General features: G+C 39.0%; 1 protein-coding gene across 2 annotated transcripts in view; it reads right to left on the bottom strand.

Annotated features, from left to right (window-relative positions):
- The window catches only part of asic2 (acid-sensing (proton-gated) ion channel 2), a gene marked incomplete at both ends in the record, with an annotated part of 405,375 nt that overhangs the window by 59,733 nt on the left and 325,138 nt on the right, over positions 1-20,504 (bottom strand). The window lies entirely within an intron of this gene.

Below are 20,504 nucleotides of genomic sequence, written 5' to 3' on the forward strand. Positions count from 1 at the left end.
ATGGACGGGTAAAATGCGATTGGGGAGCCATCTGGAGAAACGAATGCAGCTGATCGTGCATTCTCATCATGTCACGACGGCGCGTTGTCTCCCTCCATTATGATCCGTCACACAGGAGTTCTCGCCGTGGATGCCTCCGCTTCCTGTAAATTCATAGTCGGAGCTGAGATAATGTCTGTGTTGTCTCATTCAGCCGTGTGAAATTGGACAAAGTGATGGGGAATAGATGAATGGTAATGTGGGAAATCTTAGAGAACACATATTCCAATATATAAAAATACATTTTCCTTAGTTTGTCATACTCACAAGGACAGATAGATTGAGTGTGGGGATGCACAGCCATGTGAAACATGATTAAATTGATGCCTGCAGTCTTGATGCGTTGTGTGTTTTATGAGAGTGGATCTCTATGGAGGATACAGGCGGTGAAAAGTAAGTGTGGTGCACCGGCAGTCAGAGGCTGCTTTTAAATTTCCCATCAACAGATCATCAGTCAGTCTGTGCTGCGTTGTTAGAAAGGAACATTTGTGTGTATGTGCTGCACATAAGTGTGTTTTCTGGCACGATCTCAGCAGGGCTGAAACGCAGCTAATGAGCATATTAAGGGATACATTTACTAACATATGGTGCTGGCTTTAAATTAGAGTCGGGATCGACTAAAAGTCAGTTTCGCATTTGGCCTTGTTGTATATATTTGATGGGTGTTTTTTTTTAAACCAGCATGTGAAGTCTAAGCAGGAGATTATTAAAGCCAACCGCGCAGCATACTGAGGTTTGCAGTATAGTCAATTTTACTGGTAATCGAGGCATTACTTAGATGTGAAATGAAGCGTAATCAGATTTTGCGCTTCATATTGCAGAGAAAAGGGACTGCATATTGATTGCAAAGGCACACGCTTCATATTCTGTGGAACTGCAAAGACGTAGTTCCAGTTGGGGAACAAACTGGGAACAAACTGGGAAGATGATGTAGCTCTGAAGATACTGCAGAAAAAAAAAGAGTTCAAAGAAGGAAAGATGGATCTTAAATTGTTTTTAAGTCAGAAATCCTCTGTGGACTGGGGTTACACGTTTAACATGCTAAACTTTTGTTAGTGGAAGAGTTTTTTACTCTTCCTAAAAAGTCAAAGAGGGGAATCAGGCCAAGAAATGTTTCTGAAATGTTGATAAGGGAGGCTTTCATTCTTCAGAAACAGCTGATTTTGTTTTTTTTTTTCTTCTATAAAACGAGTGATGGAGTATGCAGCGACTGCTGATGGTTTGCTATGCTGATATCATGACCGATTAGGCTTTAATGGAATCAATAATCTCCTCACTCACAGGCGCTGTCCTTGCTGCTGAACTGTGGGAATGAAATGACAAATTTTGAAGTTATTAAACTGAAGATTTATGTTTTTCTTTTATACTTGCGTGAGTTTTAGGCGTTTATTTAGCAAACTAAGCCAGAAAACCCTGACAAGAGCCAAACAGCCACAATGTCATTTAAACAATTAAACTAAGCAATAAAGCCTGAAAATGACCCTGATGAGTGATGCTCTGGTACTAAAACTGTATAGATGTAGAGTTTGAAAAGGGAATAAAGACATTTTTCTTTACCTTGACATGTTCACCAGAAAGACGGACAAAATCCCTTCCAGATTTAAACCTAAAAAAAAATCATACTGGAGTTGTAAAGAGCTGCTTTTTTCTTGTTCAGTAAAGAGTGGTGAAAAAAACATGCTTATTTCTGTTTGAATCATTCTCCGCCAGGCATCTGCATCACTGGTAGGTGATTTACAGGTTCAGAGCCATTCTGGCTGAACATGCATTTCGGGGGGGCACATTCAGAGACATAATTAACCAGAGCAACCTGAAGCAGCTACAGCTGGCTCAATCTGTCCATGGCAGTGTGAAACACTGTGTTTCAGCTCTCTCCAGTGTGATTTACTGGGCTCTGCTGTTACAATAATGGCTCCGAAACATCAGTTACAAAAGCATAGATTATCATGGCTGTGTTCATACGCCTGCGTGCTTCTTTACAGCGAGGTTTTGGTCGATAGAGCCTCTGGCAGCACTGATCAGACATGCATCAATGTCTCCAGGCTACCCCTCCCCTTCATGTGATGCTATCAACAGTGAGACAGAACAGGACATGCTCCTGCATGCTCAGTTCCCAGAAAAAAAAGTCTCAGAGGATGTCAGCAACAGGGTAAATATTCCTTTGGCTTCCACTGTCGGCGGAGAAGACACTGACAAATGTCAAGCCTTCAATCATGAGCTGCTGGTCTTTCACCAACTCATGCAGCCAGACACACCTGTGCTGATGAAAAGCAGAAAACCTGAGCTATTCACAAATGTAAAACACTGTCACCTTCAGCACATTGGCTCCTCTAAATGAAGCAGTCATCATGGAACATTACCTCCCTAATGCCAAGGACAAACAGCAGAATTTGAGCAAAACCTCCCAGATAACCTCCCAACTGCCTCCGACCCCCACACTCACACACAGGTATCGATTCGCCTCTTTTTTCCTTTCTTTTCTTTTCCTGCTGGCTGAACTTGACTTAATGGCCAAGTCCACGCCGCAGCAGCATGAAGTCATAAGGCTTTTCCCCGGGAGACACGTGAATGCTTGGAGGTGGAGAGCAAGTCCATCTGTTCATGTACGCATCCATCTGCTCCACAGATTCATCCTTTCCATCTACATTATCATCTACATCGGACTACTCCAGTGAATGACTGACTGGGTTTTCCATCACACATTATAACTACGCTAAACTCTGACTGATGGTTGTAAAGCTTTCCAACCAAAGAAAAGTAAGATTAATAGCATAAAAATTCAGCAACTAAAGCTTCAGTCATTGTGCTGTTCACGGAAATATTAGTCCAAATATCACTTTTTTATTCTTCTTTAAAGAGAATGGCTTATGGACGTGTGGAGGTCCTGACCTGTAGCTATAGCTGCTCCATCAGAGATCTGACACAGAACATCTACAGCATACTGAGAAGCGCTGCTGCGAAATTAACAAGCGCCGCTGTAATTTGGAAATGATCTATTTCATCACTTTGTTTTCATGCATTTTACTTAGTCAGGCCAACGTGATATTAACAGCCGAAATACTTGATAATCCTGCAAAAAGTAAGTGTCTAAATACTGTCCTACAGCATAGAAATAAATCTGTTTCTTCTGTCCAGCACCACCAGCACCACCACAAAGAGACATAGGAAGTTACACAATCTTGCGTAAGGACTGTATTATATATATATATATATATATATATATATATATATATATATATATATATATATACATATATATTTGTTATGTCAGTACTTTGGCCTTATAATTCATTAGAAAATCCCACTACAAAAACAGCAACATGTTTTATTTTCCTGACTGAAGTTTGGAGAGGTGGCAACTATGCTGCCAGATTTAACAGCAGTAATCTTACAAAGCGTTTGTGTTGTCATCACATTAAAAAGCACTTTACAGCTAGTTGCCTTCAACAAACTGCAGCAGCATTTAAAAAAAAGATTAAAAAAACGGATTAAAAGAAAGCCAGAAAGCCACCACAATAACAAAGCAAGTGTTAGAATTTACTGACCTGGATGATCAGCCACTGTCCATTGTAAAAAAAAAAAAAAAAAAGTCCAATTCCAAGAGTTCATTTATTTTTCTAACAGAAATGTTTTGATTTGAATGGACAAACTAAAAAAAGTTGACAAAAGTCTTTGTTTTTCTATATAAATTTATAGCTTAATCTATGCTTTGTCATAAGATGACATTAACAACAGCGTCCATTAAAGGCTGTAATTACTATTAATAAACCCCTTCATAAAATAACACAGGTATCAGATGAATACTTAACTTTGCAGCCAAACTATCGGAATCAGTATTGGACAGATAAATAATGGTATTGGAACATAACTTCAATCCTCCCACAGAATTTGTTAAGTCCAAGTAAAACATGTGGTTTTATCAGCTGATTCTGTTTCAAATAAACACATTGCAGCAACATTAGGTAAAATATAAAATAATCCAATATAGTGAGTGTTGAAAATCAACATCAAAGAGAAAAATTCTCAAAACTGACGGCTGGTTCATGCGAAACATCATCTTTCCTTCTCTTCTCTCCATTTAGATTCTCCTAACCCCTCAGATTTACAGCGTCTGGTGTTCCTGCTTATGAAAATATATATAAAGCAGTTAAAACCGGATCTGAAACCCGCAACACTAACCTGCTGCTTGCAAGTTCGTTCTTCAGCATTAATAATTCAATCACGTCATATATAACAATATATCAGCGTGATGGACCAAACCATTACTTTTACTTTAAAATTTAAACACAGTTTTGCAGCTTAGAACTACGTGAAGTGGTTACTAGGGCAACAAGCCCCGCCTCAGGCTGAGGTGATGACATCCCTGTTCTGTTTTAAAAACTAAAAAGTAGAAAAAAAAAAAGAGGGCTTTATTTAATCCGAGAGGAGAAATGAAGTCCTCCCAGAGGTGAAGATGGTCTGACTGAAGCGAAACCTTTTTTTATTAAATTTATTTATTAACCTTTACAAGATTATTTCTGAGCTTAAACGAAACAGGCTGAAAGAAAAGAAACAGCAGCCAACAAAACACTCAAGCAATGGAAAGATTTCTCTTGGTATTCAAGTCAGAGCAACGAAAAAATACACGTTCTTCATAACAAACTCTTAATCCACCTTTTAAAAACATCCAACTGGGAAAACCAGCAACAAATCTCTGCATGCGGGAGAAGAAGTCGTTCCATTTGACAGTTTTTTTTTACCATTTTTCCAAATAAGAGATGACCATCCTCCTACATCAAATCTAATCTAATTCTATTTATGAAGCACTTTCATACAAGCTACACAAAGTGCTTTTCACGTCAAAATCTACTTTTGAAAGCCATCACACACATTTATTACTGAACAATTTAAGAAACGCACACAAGCAATCATATTTTCTCTTTCTTTCTCTTTCTCACACACACACACAAACACACACACTAAGCACACATACACTCCTCCCACCATCCCCATTCCAAACACAGCATCTCGAACACAATATGTCTTTAAAAATAACAGTGCTTTTCACGTCAAAATCTACTTTTGAAAGCCATCACACACATTTATTACTGAACAATTTAAGAAACGCACACAAGCAATCATATTTTCTCTTTCTTTCTCTTTCTCACACACACACAAACACACACACTAAGCACACATACACTCCTCCCACCATCCCCATTCCAAACACAGCATCTCGAACACAATATGTCTTTAAAGATAACAACATAAACAGGTATACGTCTCTGCACCGTATACCAGGCGAGGAAGAGATATCACAGGGATCCTCGGGGATCTGTTCCACTTATTGCAAAGGGACTTTGGAAGAGTAGTTTTAAAAAAAAACAAATCATGAATGCAAAATTATCTCAAGTCAAACACAGTGTAATACAAACCATGTCGGTGGAAATGAGTTCCCCTGCCACATACGGCAGCAGCAGCGAACAGACTGAAGATAAGGCTCCGGGTGTCCATTATACTACAGTCCAGACATGTTTTACACACACACACATATATATATATATACATATGGATTATTAAATTGTTGCTGCAGCACATGGCACCAGTACAGAGGTAAAACTCAACCTATCTGCCCTCCATTGAGCCTTTATCAGCATCAGCAGGTGTGCCAGAAGGTTTACGCTGAGGAACATTCATCACGGCTCTACAAAGCTCGCGCAAACCAAGAGAAATAGTTGCCAGTAGCATTCAACAGGAGGGAGTGATAATGATGAAAATGAATAAATACGTGAGCAGCGACTGGCTGATACTGACACGTATATTGTTGCATTTTGCATGTGGGAATTGCAAAGCTCCAGCATGAAGAGTAATGATCTTAAGTTAAGTAGAGAAGAAAATTCAGCCGCCTATGTACATTAGGAGTAAAATGGAAGGGGCATGAGCAGCTGCGTTGGGGGGGGGGGGGGGGGGGGGGGGGGGGGGGGGTGATGCATGCAGCGCTGTGTGTGGCGTTTCTCTGGGAAGAAGCACCTTGCAACGAAAGTTTTTAAAAAGCTGCCTTGAACACAAGTTTCTCAGATCAATTCAGCTCTCATTCATGATATAAACACTTAAATGATCTGCTAACATCCCTAAACAAATTATTCTCAAACTGTCTCGAGTGATTTGAGTATTCAAATGATTCATTTGTCGAATCGACTGAAGGCTTTGGAGATACAATCAACTCATTATTTATTCTTTGTCTTTGTGTCTTATCGCTTTTTACTGTTCAATTCTCCGACTTCAAATTTAGTCTCGTCACATGTTGAAATGGCCCTCAAGTAAGAGGCACGCGCACACACACACACACACACACACACACACACACACACACACACTATTTCATTAATCATTTTATCTGTGTGATGCTGGCTCACAGCTAACCTCAATTAGCTGTCTGGAAGTGAAAAGAAGCCGATGCCAGCGTTGGATGTGCTGTCAAATATGATGCGCTGATATAATAATGATTTAGAGCAAACTGATTTATTTTGGGTTGAAAGCATCGACTGATGATTGCATGTGTCTAAATAACTTTATTCAAACGTTTTGGTTTGTCCGTGGCCTTAAAAAAAAACAACAAAAAACAAAATGCAGGAGTTTTCTGATGTTACCCTCGTGTTGGCAGGTTGTTGTCATTCCATCTGACTGTTTAGAGGACACAATATAAGCTCACTGATGCTGCTGCATTTATCACACATATTCTGGTGGTTGTCCTTGATGAAAACTCCGTTATGAGCCTGAAAGAGCTGCTGGGCTGCGGTGCTGAATTGACTCTTAACATCAACTGTCATTTCCATTAAATATTTCAATACCTTGCACTCTGTAAACAACAAGTGTTCCTAGAAAAAATGAAAATAATTAATATTCCAGTGAGTATTAATAATACATGGAAGACGTACGCCTCCTTGGAAACACCTTGTTCTTTTCCAGCCTGGATTCTGTCTCCAGGGTGGAGCTTCATTAATAAAGGAAAAGTCAGGCAGAAGCATTTGCTGCCAGCTTTCAGTCGGTCTCGCCACCTGAATGGCGAGGGCTTGATGAGGCCTTTCTGCCCAGCGAGGGAGCCAGAGAGTCCCATGGAGTCCAGCCAGGCTGGGAAGTGGACAGAAAGCCTTTTCAGAGACGGCTCTCTGAAAAGATGATGTGAAATGTTCCCGGAGGTCATGATGGCGACCTGTGTCTCATTGTAGTGCCTTTCAAATTGTCCATTTATCACCATGGGGTGTCACACTCAGCAACTTGCTTTTAACAGCTGAAGGAAGTAACAGGAAACTCTGGAGCCATCACAGTTTGGTTTTAGCAGAATGTGGAATGTGAAATATCTCCTCCACTGCACAAGCAAGACTTTAACGTTATTGTGTAGATGCTATTAGTGTCATTTCTTGCAAGGATTCATAATGCCACATTTGCATCTTTTTATACTGGAGGCAGAGTTTCTACCTAGTTAAATTTAATAACTTAAATGCAGTGTTTCATTTCTGGATTTACATATTTATCAGTTCACCTTTCATTCTCATTAAAAAGAAAATATAGGCAGTATAATAGCAAAGTTTTCATTTTTCATTTTCTACAGTACATAAACCAAATGTCTGCAGAAATGAACATCTGGAGGCATTGTGGGTTTTATGGACAGCACAGCTGCAGGAAAGCAAGAAGGAAAATGACTATAGGAAGACCAGTGTGGCATTTTAAAAGGGCTCCTGTATCAGTCTAAAGAAAGTGAAATGTTTGTGTTGCTCAGCCAACCAAAGGAAATTCAGAACTTTGTCTGAAAACTACCAACATGGCAAGGGAGGATTTCCCTACTTTGACATAAATGGGTTTCTTTGATTCAGCTTGAAAAACAAAGTATCAAACAAGGTTTAGTATTATTGACATATATTTTGTAGATTAGTCAGACGCTAAGCTAGCCGCATCAGCTAAACACAGGCTGACGTAGTTAAATCTGAATTCAGGTAAGTAATGAAGGTTGCTTTGAGTTTTCTAACCAAATCTAACATAAGTCTTTATGTTAGATTTGGTCTTTAACCAGAGTATCCCAGACAGTGCTAACTGGCAGACATGAGGAACCACAGAAGGTCATGATGTTATATGTTAATTTGAAATGAATATCTCTCACAAAAATATGGAAAATAAATAAATAAATAAATAAAGGGATACTGCTACTAGCTTGGCAGCTACAGCTAGCATCTCATGTAGAAAAATAATGGTTCATTCATGCTGTACCTTTGGATGTTTCCATCAACATCCAAAGGATGAGAGATCATTTTGCAGACTGCCTGTTGACCGTCAACGTCAGGCTTAACGGGTTGCTCCCCATCAGAGAGCTCTTCGGCTATGTACGGAGCACTTTGTCGGTGGTAGCTGTCAGGTAAACTTTATTTTGTATCCTCTCCAAGTACAGTTTTGATGAGCTGATCTAATTTGAACTATATTTATTGATGAAATTGATGTATTGGTAAACTGCAGTGCAGGGGTTTAACATTAATGTACACCAGGACTGGAAATTTAACATAAGTTTGTTAATGCGGATCGAAAAAAATAACAAAATAAGACTTATTTTGTCTTCCTTTTGGTAAAAAAAAAAAAAAAAATTGCGAACAGCCATTGTCCAGAGTTTATCTGCACTCCAGAGAAAAGAAAAGCAAGAGAAAAAGGTTTAAAAAGTGGCAGCAAAGAAAAAAAGAGAAAAAAAAAACATATTTTGTCAGGATTTTCAGTGTTTCAGTGTCAGACTTATTTTCAGTTTTAGTGAAAAGATAGACTAATACATTAATACACATTTATAAGCTGTAATGTGAAAAGAAGGAGGCACATTAATGTGAATAACTTTCAAAATTTTAGTGAGAGTATAATACGACTGACGACTGAAGTTTCTGTTTATTTCTGTGCAGTTTAATTACCAAGATTGCATGAAGTGGAGGTTTCACTACAGTTAACTTACATTCACTGATATATTTGTCTACTTTTGACATTATAAGTACATGTCCTACTTCTGTTGGTCCAGTTTCTGTTGTTTATTTTATTGTTGTGACCTTCTGATCTACAATGGTTGTTGTGCTCATGACACTTAGCAGTTTCTGTGTAGGTGATGCCATTATGTGAGCTGCTGCCACTGCACGAAAACCTCAGTGTTTAGCTTGTCAGCTCCAGCTGCAGCTTCAGCCAACATTGTTCTAAAGAAAGAAACGCACAAGGTAAATTTGTAGTGTGCAGCCAAACAAGCTCAGCCCCAACAGGGATCACTATATGGCAGCGTGGTCTACCTGCAGGATAATCTGCACAAGATCAGCTGGTTTACATTCGGGTTCTGTTTGACATTATGTCCTCTACTTTTTCATTTTTATTTTTGTAAACCAAGTTGACTTCTTTATGTGATCACCTGGACTAATCACTTGTCATCCTCGTTTTTTATGCTAATGCATGTCCGATATTTGCTCCCAGACCCAGTAAGGAGATGGTAAATGGACCCCTTGTGATCTTGCAGCAGCAGTGACATGTGTCAGCGCAGCAGGTAATTGCTGATGCTTGAAAATAAATTGCAGTATTAAGTAGTATTAGAGGTAAAAGGTAGTGAGAGTTATGATGGAGGGCTCCACATTTCCCCTGCTATTTCAGCAAAACAACTTCTAAAGGCAAGTAGAGAGGCATTCACTTAATCAATGGTGGAGGAAACCAGCCTGAGAGAGAGATCAGGCCGTTAGAGGACAGGTCAAGAGTAAAACTGCTGCAATCATCCATACCACATGTTTAACATACAGTGTAGACAGACATGTGGGCAGACAGCGGGATGAGGACAGTTTTGTGGTAAAAAATGAGTTTGGGGAGCTTCTCATTTCCCAGACCCTCCTTATGTTTAGAGAGGCCAGTCACCAGCTGAGAGGCAGGCTAATTGACTTTTAATTAGTGTCTGATCAAGCACACATGCAGGCATGCTGGCTCACACACCAGCCCTGCCAGCACAACACCAAGGTTATCATAAAGCATTAGATATGACTTTGTCACAGACACCTGCGTTATGCATGGGACAAAGTTTCCGCTGGGGGAGATTTAAACAGGACACATGCTACACTCACAACATGACCTGATCTTTTCATGTTTAAGAGAAGCAAATGACCTTTTAAAATGCTTTCACAACCACACACTGTTTTCCAGCAGTGTTGAGACGGCTCATTTATGATCTCTGCAGCTTGTAACTCGGGAACAGTTAAACTCAGTAACTCAGGAACAGTTAAAGGAAGAAAACAGGCACAATTTTACAAGCAGAAAGGCAAGAAGAAGCCACATAATTACCTGAACATATAAGAGATGAAACCATTTCGAGGTTGAAAAGAAAAAATCGTGGAGATCTCTGTATTTGTGGAGCAATGTAGAGCCTTTCATCTAAAAGCATGGCGTTGCTTTTTAGAGATCCTTGAGATGTTTTAGAGAAGCTTGCCGTGGATACTTCAGCTGTGTATCCTGGAAATTGCTCATGCTTTTCTACATTTAATGTTTTCATAGGGCCTGATGTCAAATCAGTTGCTGTGGTGGAATAAACAGATAAAAGTCACATTACAGTGTCACTCATCTGCAGCAGATTTGTAGAAAAGGATGGTACTCTAGTCAAGAAAGTGTGTGTGTATTTTTCTTTTTTTTTGGTGTAATGATGAGAGTCACATTTTTACTGCATGCCAGAGAAAACCTGCCAGCTAAAAGCTAAATGTCAGAAATGTGCTAAAATGCCACTGAATAAAACCTCATGTTGCCAGTTATAACCTGAGCTAAGCTACGATGTGGCTATCTGTCATTTATCTGTCTAATACGCGATATGATTCCCAACTTAACATGGGTCACGTGTTTGTGACATCCCACCTCCACCCCAATCCAAGGTCTTTATAATGACTGAGTGGTTAAATGTGTGATAAATCAACTGGATCATCCAACACTGTTTCCTAAATGAGAGACTGAACTGTTAGAATCCTCCTTCATAAATGAGGAGGATCAGGTGGTCTTAGCTGGTCTTTGGTTCACTGCTGTAAAAATCACCAACATGCTGTGAACCAACTTAGTTCGCCCAGCAAAAGCCACATTTACAATCTTTTACATGGTATGAGTAAAACAGTTATTGTTTATGTTTTAAAGTGTCTGCTTGTTAAAAAAAATCTTGTTAAAAGATTTAAAAAAGAATCCACAAGTAGGATCAAAACCTCTTTCACGCTCCTTATGCTGTGCTTCTTTAGATCTTGATAAAGAAAAACATATTTTAACTATTGATTGTTGAAACACTTCAGAAGAAGCGAAAAAGAGCTCAAACTGATCGTTTTCTTCATGTCCGTTTTTGACTCATCATATCCTCTCGTTCTCTGGAGGCAGCAAAAAGGTGAGTTTCAACATGAAGATTGTCATGATTTTGCCACCGCTGTGAAAGTCTCTGTCACTCGCAGATCAACACCTCCATCCTGAGCTCTGAGTCCTGTCACGCCCGCCGATGAGCCTTCGGGCAAACAGAGGAGGAAATGGAAAGGCAGAGAGGACTTCTCAGGCTTTTTAAATCAGTCACACTTTCTGCACGACAGAACGACGTTCACACTACGGAGAAACGAAAGAAGATCCTTAAGATGAAGAGTTTAAGCTCTTGTTCACGTCTCCTTCAGAGTAAACAATATGTCATCATCAAGCCTTCACTAATGAAGGTGTCTGTCTGGGCGCGCATGAATCATCTCAGTCTGATGTGGTCTGACCGTAATCTTCTTTGAGGTGCATGCCAGTAAGCATAGTGGTGCTCCATTGTGAGTGGTGCACCCTGGGCAGCAGTGTCACTGACATTTAACTCTGACAGGCATGAAAGCCTGAACGTGCGACGAATGATGATGCAGGCCAGCCGCCATGACTCAGCCACACTCTGCTGAGCTGCGACAGCGAGGAGAGAGGAATCACATCGTCTCCCTTCTCAGAACGGAGAGAATGCACAACGGCAAGATGGAAATCTAGCAGTGTGCAGGAGCAGCAACGGCCTCTGTGAGAGTCTGTAAATGTAAAACGCTCCACTGCTGCAGGATGGATCTTCTCATGATGAATGACTCCAATAACACGAAAGGTCGAGATTCAGCTCATGACTTTTATCTGGAACATTTCTTCATGGGCATCGTTTCTGGATCTCATCGAAGGGAGGATTATATATTTTAGGTGTCCAAAGACCCGGAAGAAGTTTCCTAATTATCCACACACAGTTTTCACATCCAGCCAGAGGACAGAAGACCGGCTGAACTGGAACACGTCTGTGTCTGATTAAAAGTCAATGCCAAGTACATAGCAAGTGTACAACTCCCATGGAATATAAGAACACATCTTCAAGTGAGCAGTATGACACAAGAGCTTACCAGTGCTGTAGTTCATGTGCTGGATTACTTGGAATTACACTGTTTCATGTCTACTGGGTCAACTTTAAGTGGAAGCAACATCCACAAAAACAGACACAAATAACCTATCTTGTATGTTTAAGGATGGATTAATGAAGCCATGAGCCATACAATATGATATGTAAGGAGGATTTTGGACTGCTGGATAACATAACTGAATTAGACTTTGCCAGAAAATAAACAAGTTCAATAAAAGTGCAATTAGTTACAGTTCAGCACAACTCAGTTTAATCCAAGTCATTAGACTTATATTCATTTATTAATAGCAACTAAACTTGAAAGTGGCTTATATGAACAAAATGAATTGGGCTACTGTGAATTATAATGAACTTGATTTAAATACCATTATAATAGGATTGCGGGGAACTGGATTATATTTGATTACAACAGGACTGTGCCTTTAAAATAACATAACATAATTCTCTGACATTGAAAATCTGCTTCTGACTCATTTTATGGCATATTGACATTCATTATGTACATTTGCGGATCCATTATTACCCTGTACTGTCCCAGAGCTGAAAAAAGCTACACTTCTCAAAATTTGTGTTCCAGCCTGGGGCCTCGTGTTGCAGCTGTGTTTCGCTTCATGGGATGGCATCACACGCCAGCAGCTGAATGTCATCACAATGGCTGTTTTGAATAAATGCCATGGCTGGTTCAGCAAAGAAATCCAGGAAAACATGATAAGAAACAGTGAAAGAGGAAAAGATAGGACAAGAGTCAACATCGGACTGATTTTTACAAGAAGAAACAGGATGCAGATGGATGCTACGTTAGCTTTCATTAGGGGGGGGAGCAGAATTAAAATGTCAGAGTGGGGTTGGATCAAATTTTTAATTCAGAAAATCATTGACATCTCCATAACAGAAACCTGAGCAAACCTTGACCTTCTTCCTGTTTGTATACGACTGAAGTTGTTGTCCTTGCTCATTTTGTTGGTTTTTTGTCTTAATACTCCCATTCTTTTGGTCATTTTTATTGTTTTGATTATTATTGAACAGCACTTTGAGCAACGCAGTTTGTTGTAAATGTGCTTCACAAAGCACATTTACTACAACTTGAAACTTGAAATCTGCCCGGTTTAACTGTTTATAACTGAAGGTTTTTATGTGTGAAAATCATTTTGACAATTACAATAAAAGAAATTTTAACATTTGTCAACACTGCTGCTTGTTTAACTACTGTAACACTAGTCTGCCACCAGTATGCTCCTACTTCAAATGTCAGATCTGAACACACATGGCAACTGTGTCAACAAAACTTTTAGTCTAAATTTCAGCAACAGGGAATTATAATTAAATGTTGGTTACAAACCATTTCTCAAACTTTGCTAAAAAATTCTAAAATCATGGAGGAATATGGAGGATGAAACCACCAAAATAAAAAATAGAGTAATATAAAAAAGACTCAAACAAATGTATATACTAATGAATTATATTGTTTTTCAAAGAGAACCTCTAATATACATATATGTATTTTAAGATCAGTCTTGGAGGCAGATCCTTACCTGTTTTTCAACCTACTGAACAGGTCAACAGGTCACGAGGAATACCGTGGGGACTATGCGGCCGACCCTAGCTATCGCCATCTGGCTCACAAAAAGCAGTGGAATTGCCCTTTAAGCATCTCAGAAGCTCACTTCAGCGATGTGACAGACACTGCTCTGCTGTGCATCATGTAATGTTTTAACTGAATTGCATAAAGTGAATTGAAGAACACTGCTGAAATAGACTGGACCAAACTGGAGATGATGGTCCAAACAGGGAGAAGAAGATGGGAAATGGTGGTTCAGGAAAGGAAATCCAAAGATTAGTTGCAAACTTCAGTGGACGTTTGTGGAACATTTTGAAAAGTTTTCATCTCGGGGATCCAGGCAATGTTCTCTGAGCATCACAGCCAAGTTTACCAGAACTTTCAGTCTCTTCCTTTGCTAGCTGAGCATGTTTGCAACCGGAGCATCCTCTCAGTTACTCCACACCATAAAGTTTAGTGGATGAGTCGATGATTTTCAGCGACATGGCGAAGACCCTGCACGATCTCCTGCTGAAACTTAGTCTCAGTCCTCCATTGAAACAAGTTAACTTTATTCCAGGTAGAGCATACATAATACTGAAAAAGAGATTTGGAAGCATTCTGGAAGCATTCAGATATGAAAAAAAAAATGTATGAACATGAGATGTGAAATCATGTTGCCTCTTCCTTAAAATTCTGGCCTGAACTGACAATAAAGACAGCATCTCTCGATTTGATTTCACAGACGGTAAAGTCAGAGTGCAGAAACAGAGTAATGACATGTCAAAGTGCAAGGATAAAGAGCCAGTTTTACCTCATCAGTATGCAAATTCATGTAGCAAATCTCCCCCAACAGATCCCCTGGTTACAATTCAAATGCTGAGAAAAACATGTTTCCTCCAAATGTTCATCTTCTTTCTTAATTCCATCACCTCAGATAAGTAAACGGATTAGAAAAGGACACAAAGAAGCAATATGTCTGCACCTGAAGTACAGTAAGTCAGCCAGGGGCTTTTTGTGACCAATGCAGTCATGTGTGCACATGCTTCACTTTCCATAAGCAGATGGATGGTGAGAGCCACAGCTAATGGATTCTGGGCTCTTACTTTGTCCTCCAGCGTCACATCTGTTCACTTCATCCCCAAGCTTATTGCAGTCCTGTTAAGGCTAATGCTTTACAGTGTTGGTGGGTGGTTTTATATACCTCTTGTTGCTGCAGTAGCCTCAATAAATGCAGTATAATCCCAAGAAGACTTAACTACATTGCATATTCCCAAAAGTAAAGCACTATATCATTCCATAAATGTTTTATCAGTACCTGAGCTTTAAGGCAGTTTGGGCTGTTTGTATATATTTAAATGGACAAGGAAAGGATGTCTGGTTCTTCTTTCTGCTCCGGGTTGTTTATCTATGTGTGAAGTGCAATCCTCTCCATGCATGCCCTCATTCGGGCAGTGTTCAGCACGGGGAAATTTAGAAAATAAAGATCCATGATATCTGTTTTATCTTGAAATGTTTCTGATGGAGTGTCTCTAGTTCTGAAGAGTTTGGACATAATTTTGTCTCTGCAATTCAGCCTGTCTCATTCTATAGCTATGCAGGCACAAACTGCACCTCGAATTGGGAGTCATGGCAGAATAGTTACAGTTTTATGTTTTCCTAACATCAGCTTAAAAAAACTTAAGAAAGTATGTATGTAAAAGACATACATGAAACAAATGAGAAAGTGTTTTCTGTTTATGTTGTCTTTACTTTATGTGCTAATGAAGACTGATGAGATTTTATGGAAGTATTGTTGAGAAAACAAACAAATCTGTTCTACTGATTAGGACCAACCGATTTGTCAATAAGGTGCACAAAGTTGGCAACTCTTTCAAAGTGGATGAGAAGTACGTCTCACTGCAGAGACATGGGTCTGTTTGCTCTGCATGGCCCTCTTTAAGGTTGATAAAAGAAGAGAAGAGAGAGACATCATGCGTGTCAGCTGGTCTGACAGTGTATGAGACAGAGCAGTAAGGGTGGGTGCATTAGGAGCTATTAGCTGCTAGAAACAAACTGTTTAGCAGTGAATGGTTGGCCACAAACTTCAGCAATAAGCACCACAGAGCTCTTCGAGTTCCAGAAGAATCTGCTTCACCACTGCTGGTAAAGTGAAAGGACTTCACCAAAAGGCAGCTGCAGCTTCAGTATTCACCTCTACTCTGCCTCCTGACCTCAGTTTGGAGATGAAAGCAGGAAAGTTTAACAGCTGTTTCTGTTGGGTTTTCATTTATTTATTTATCTTTATTTAACCAGGAAGTCTTATTGAGATCAGAAATCCCTTTTACAAGGGAGACCTGGACAAGGTAACAACCACACCTAGTTAAAAATATATGAAACAAACACAGAATTGAATAGAAAATTAAATACAAAAAGTCAGACATGCCCTTTTTAAGGAAAATCATTAGCATTCCTCAGGATTATCTTGAAATCATTTCTGGATATGAATGTTTTTGATTTACTAACTTTTAGGAGATATTCCAAAACCATGGTGCATGGTAAAAAAAACAGTTTTGCCAAAGACTGTAAACCTGAAGAACATTTAAGAGCAACAATTGGGAGGCATGAAGATAATGAGTGCAAAAATGGATCGACAAAAAACTACAGAGGTATTCTGGAAATTTACCTAATAGAGCTTTATAGATTAACATACACTAATGTTTTTGTCTACAAATAATGAGTGATGTCCAACCAACTAAGTCATAGAGAATGCAGTGATGTGTAAAAGATTTTGAATGTAAAATAAAACCTAGAGTAGCATAATACATTGAATCAAGTCCCCTTAAAATGGGGCAAACTGCATGCATGTACAGTAAGTCATCATAATTAATCAGCCTTCTCTGATTATGGGAAAAAAAAGACCAGAGCAGCCTGGTTGCCAAACCATCACAGAAATTCCTCGTTAAAAGCAAAAGGACCCGACAGAAAAACAAAGAAAATAACTGGTTTTGTTGTTGCTGAACACTTCTGTAGGTGCTGTGTTCAGCTCACCTAGCTTATTAGGCCATTTAAATGCAGCCAGCCCAGTTTCAATCTCATTGTCTCCCTGACCCACTTTCAAGCACATATTATATAAAAACCATTTCACACATGTCATTTTAAATGACATTATAAGATCACAACTAAATAAGTTTTATTTGCCCAATTAGCCCCATTTATTGATGCTTCCGCATGTAGAAGAAGCGTAAAACCTATACAATTACAACTTTTTAAGTCATTTGAAGCATTTAATGCTGTTTACTGTTTGGACTTAGAGTCCAGAAGCTCCAGCTGATTGTATCAATCACAGGACAGAGGCAGTATGATCCTTCTTGTTACCGCTAAACTGTTAGTTTATCCCCCTGCTGCCCTGGGGCTACTGCTGCCACCATCATCCTATCCTCCCCTGTCATCCTTTCTGCCTGCTGCACCGCTTCCTCTTATTGACTTTGTTTCAAAGGATTTTAAGACAAAATGTTTGCTGGGTTTCTAAACCCTTTCAGATTTAAGATTTTATAACACAGAAGAGTTGAAGCTGATGGGCTACAGAAATTGCGAACAGTTTAGGATAAGAGTTTACTCAGCATGTGGGGTATGTAAATGCACACATTTGCATAGCATCTCAGCATTTATGTACAGTTAGGAGCTGAGAGAGCATCACTTTGGAAGATATAGGTAAACAAAGACAGGATTCAAAACAATAAAAAACAAAGACAATTAAATTTAGGAGTTATAGTTAAGTGTTTTCAGATGTGAAATCTTTCCAGCAGGCTGACGTCATTTATTTTAGCTGAAGTGGGAAGAAAAAGGGTTCAGAAAATGATATCTGTTGTTGAGTCTAGGATATTTTACCATTTATTCTGACTAAAAGCGGTTTTCTTCTTTTAAACATTAAATAGTCATTTCATCAGATTTTTTTTCCATCTGTTCCACTTAAACAACATACTAAAGTTAAAATGTTTCTTGCATTACATGAAAACATTACTGGATATGCATCAAGTTGGTTTGTGTTATGTGTGTATGAAAAATGTGAATGAAAATTGGAAGCTGAAATTTGGTTTAACAATCATGGTAATAATCCACTGGTTCATTTTCCTTTTGAAAGCTTTCTTCTCCCCAGTAGTTTTTACTTTATTGATTTTTAACATGTCATAAAAAAGATGTTTTAGAAAACATGTTACATCTTCGAGGATCAGTTCATTATTATAGCTAAATTTATAACAAACAAAGCAACGTCAGGAAGCTAAATTGGATATGAAGATGACAAATGACAAAATGATGCAGTCCAATATTTTCATTGGTTACATGATAAGTGTGTTGAGTGTTTAACTGACTCTGATGTAGTTGGCAGTTGGGCAAAAGTAACTATCAGACAGACTTGGTCTGAATGCTAAACTTCTGCAAGGCAGATTAGCATGGAAGACCGGGTTAATTATTTGCCTTTCTAGCGAGTTTTCATTTTTTCTTTTAAGTATTAGGTATAAAATTAATTGCTTTTCCCATGTTGACTGCAGCACAGAGTGAGGAAAATCTAGTTTTAACCTGACCAGCTGAAAACTAACAGTCAAAACACTTAATTTAGTTGATTTTACTTTTCATCTTTTAATTTTTTATTTCTATCTGTTCCCATTCTTCTTCCTCCTATACGGGACATTAACAATCCCCTTCCCACACCTGCCATCATACTTGACCCTCTCTGCACATCTCATCTTAATATTTGCTTCAGCAACAACAAAAAACTACCTCAGAGGAAGATATGAATTTGTTTCATTGTGAGCATCCTAAGGGCAGAGGTGATGAAAAAGTGAAGAAAAGATCACAATAAAACCTGAGCAAGTTCTGAGTGACAGACTTAAAGACAAATGAAGTGATTTGAAATTAAAGACGACTAGTTTGAGAGAAACAGTACCAGAAAAGGAAGGGAGGGATGGTGATTAGGCAAATAGCAACAGGATCTAAATGGGTAACTATTTAAGCCTGAGTGGTATTTAGGGTGTTCAGTCCTGTCCTCATTAAGTAAGTAATTGATTTCCTTTGAAGCACCAAGTCATGAGCCAACCTGCTCATTTACCACACAGAACCTCTTTAACCTCTGCAATCTGAATGTGGCCTGAATACTAAAGGTACAGAGTCGATCGGCTGTTCTGAACACACAGGGAGGACAGACTTATAGCTATCTGATGTATGGAGACAGATTGTTTACCTCTAGAACTCTCAATAACCATCATTAGTGGGGCTACAAGTGATGGGAAAAAAAACAATACAGGGAAGAAAGGAAAAAGACCTCTCAGAGAAATTTTCTGTCTGTCAGCCTCCAACATGACACGCTTAGATACATCCATGCAACATGAAAGCAAATTAATATGTGCAACTTCACAAAACAATTAAGTTTCTCCTACTAAGTAAAAAAAATCATTAAAGAAACAAACAATGCATCAGTATCTGCGTTTGCCAATAAAATCCCACAAGTCCACACCTCCAGCATATCTACCACCTCTTGGACAAGATAAGGCACATCATATCTGCAACATGTTCTGAGTGTGCTGTGATGTCTCACACCAGCTGAATGGGCCTAACCAATCTCAGCGAGCAATTTTTCTTTCCAACCATGAGAGGCGGCAGCAGCTCTACCCTCGGCTCGGTCCAGATGTCTTCACTCCTCCCCTATCTGTGGAGTTTCCACCCAAAGCTCATGACCAAAGCTTTGCCTTCCACCTCAGCTCCACTGCAACAACCTGCCTGCCAGTCTCATAATCTCTTTCACCACTGAGACCCTGACAAGATTTTTCTATGAATTACTAAGCATGACTGCTGTGGACATTACTGGCTGCATTTTGTTTGTTTCTATCTATCAACACCATCTAAAACTGATAAACATTCTCATAAATCCACTGTAAAATAAAGAATTCGTGTAAGTCTGTGTTGCGCAGGGGAAAGAACCATTAACTTTTAAGGAATGCTTTAAGAAATCCCCCCCACTTCTACTCCAAACATCAGTTTGCTTACTTGATAAACACCAACTTACAACAATACCATGCATCTATGTATACATGAAGGGTTTTGTTTCTTATACAGTCATGTAGAGACTTATTTGTCATTATACTGTTAATTTCCTAATGTCCAGACGTTAAACATCTGTTAGTTAAATGTTTAAAATAAACACGTTGATTATGATTTTAATGACTATCTATTAACAGTATAATGACAGTGGAGTAAAATATTATGTTAGGCTGACATGATGTGTGAAAGTGAAAAAAAGACCATCCTGATGTTAGGATTCAGGGCCAATTAAAAAACTGTAGATTAAGAATAGAACATGTGATCTGAACAAACTGGGTGAAGTCAACTATTCCAGTGATGCAGCCAAAGGTTTCTCAAAACAACCTCTCTGTCTTCACTAATGACTAAATCTGGTTACATACCAATAACGGATCCCACATCAACTGTCACTGATGTTGTTTTAAGCTAATCAGTGTCAACTTCATTATGCTAAGGTAGCATTAGGACCAGTTG

The sequence above is a fragment of the Telmatherina bonti genome, assembly GCF_933228915.1.
Source record: "Telmatherina bonti genome assembly, chromosome: 14".
Taxonomy (NCBI): domain Eukaryota; kingdom Metazoa; phylum Chordata; class Actinopteri; order Atheriniformes; family Telmatherinidae; genus Telmatherina; species Telmatherina bonti.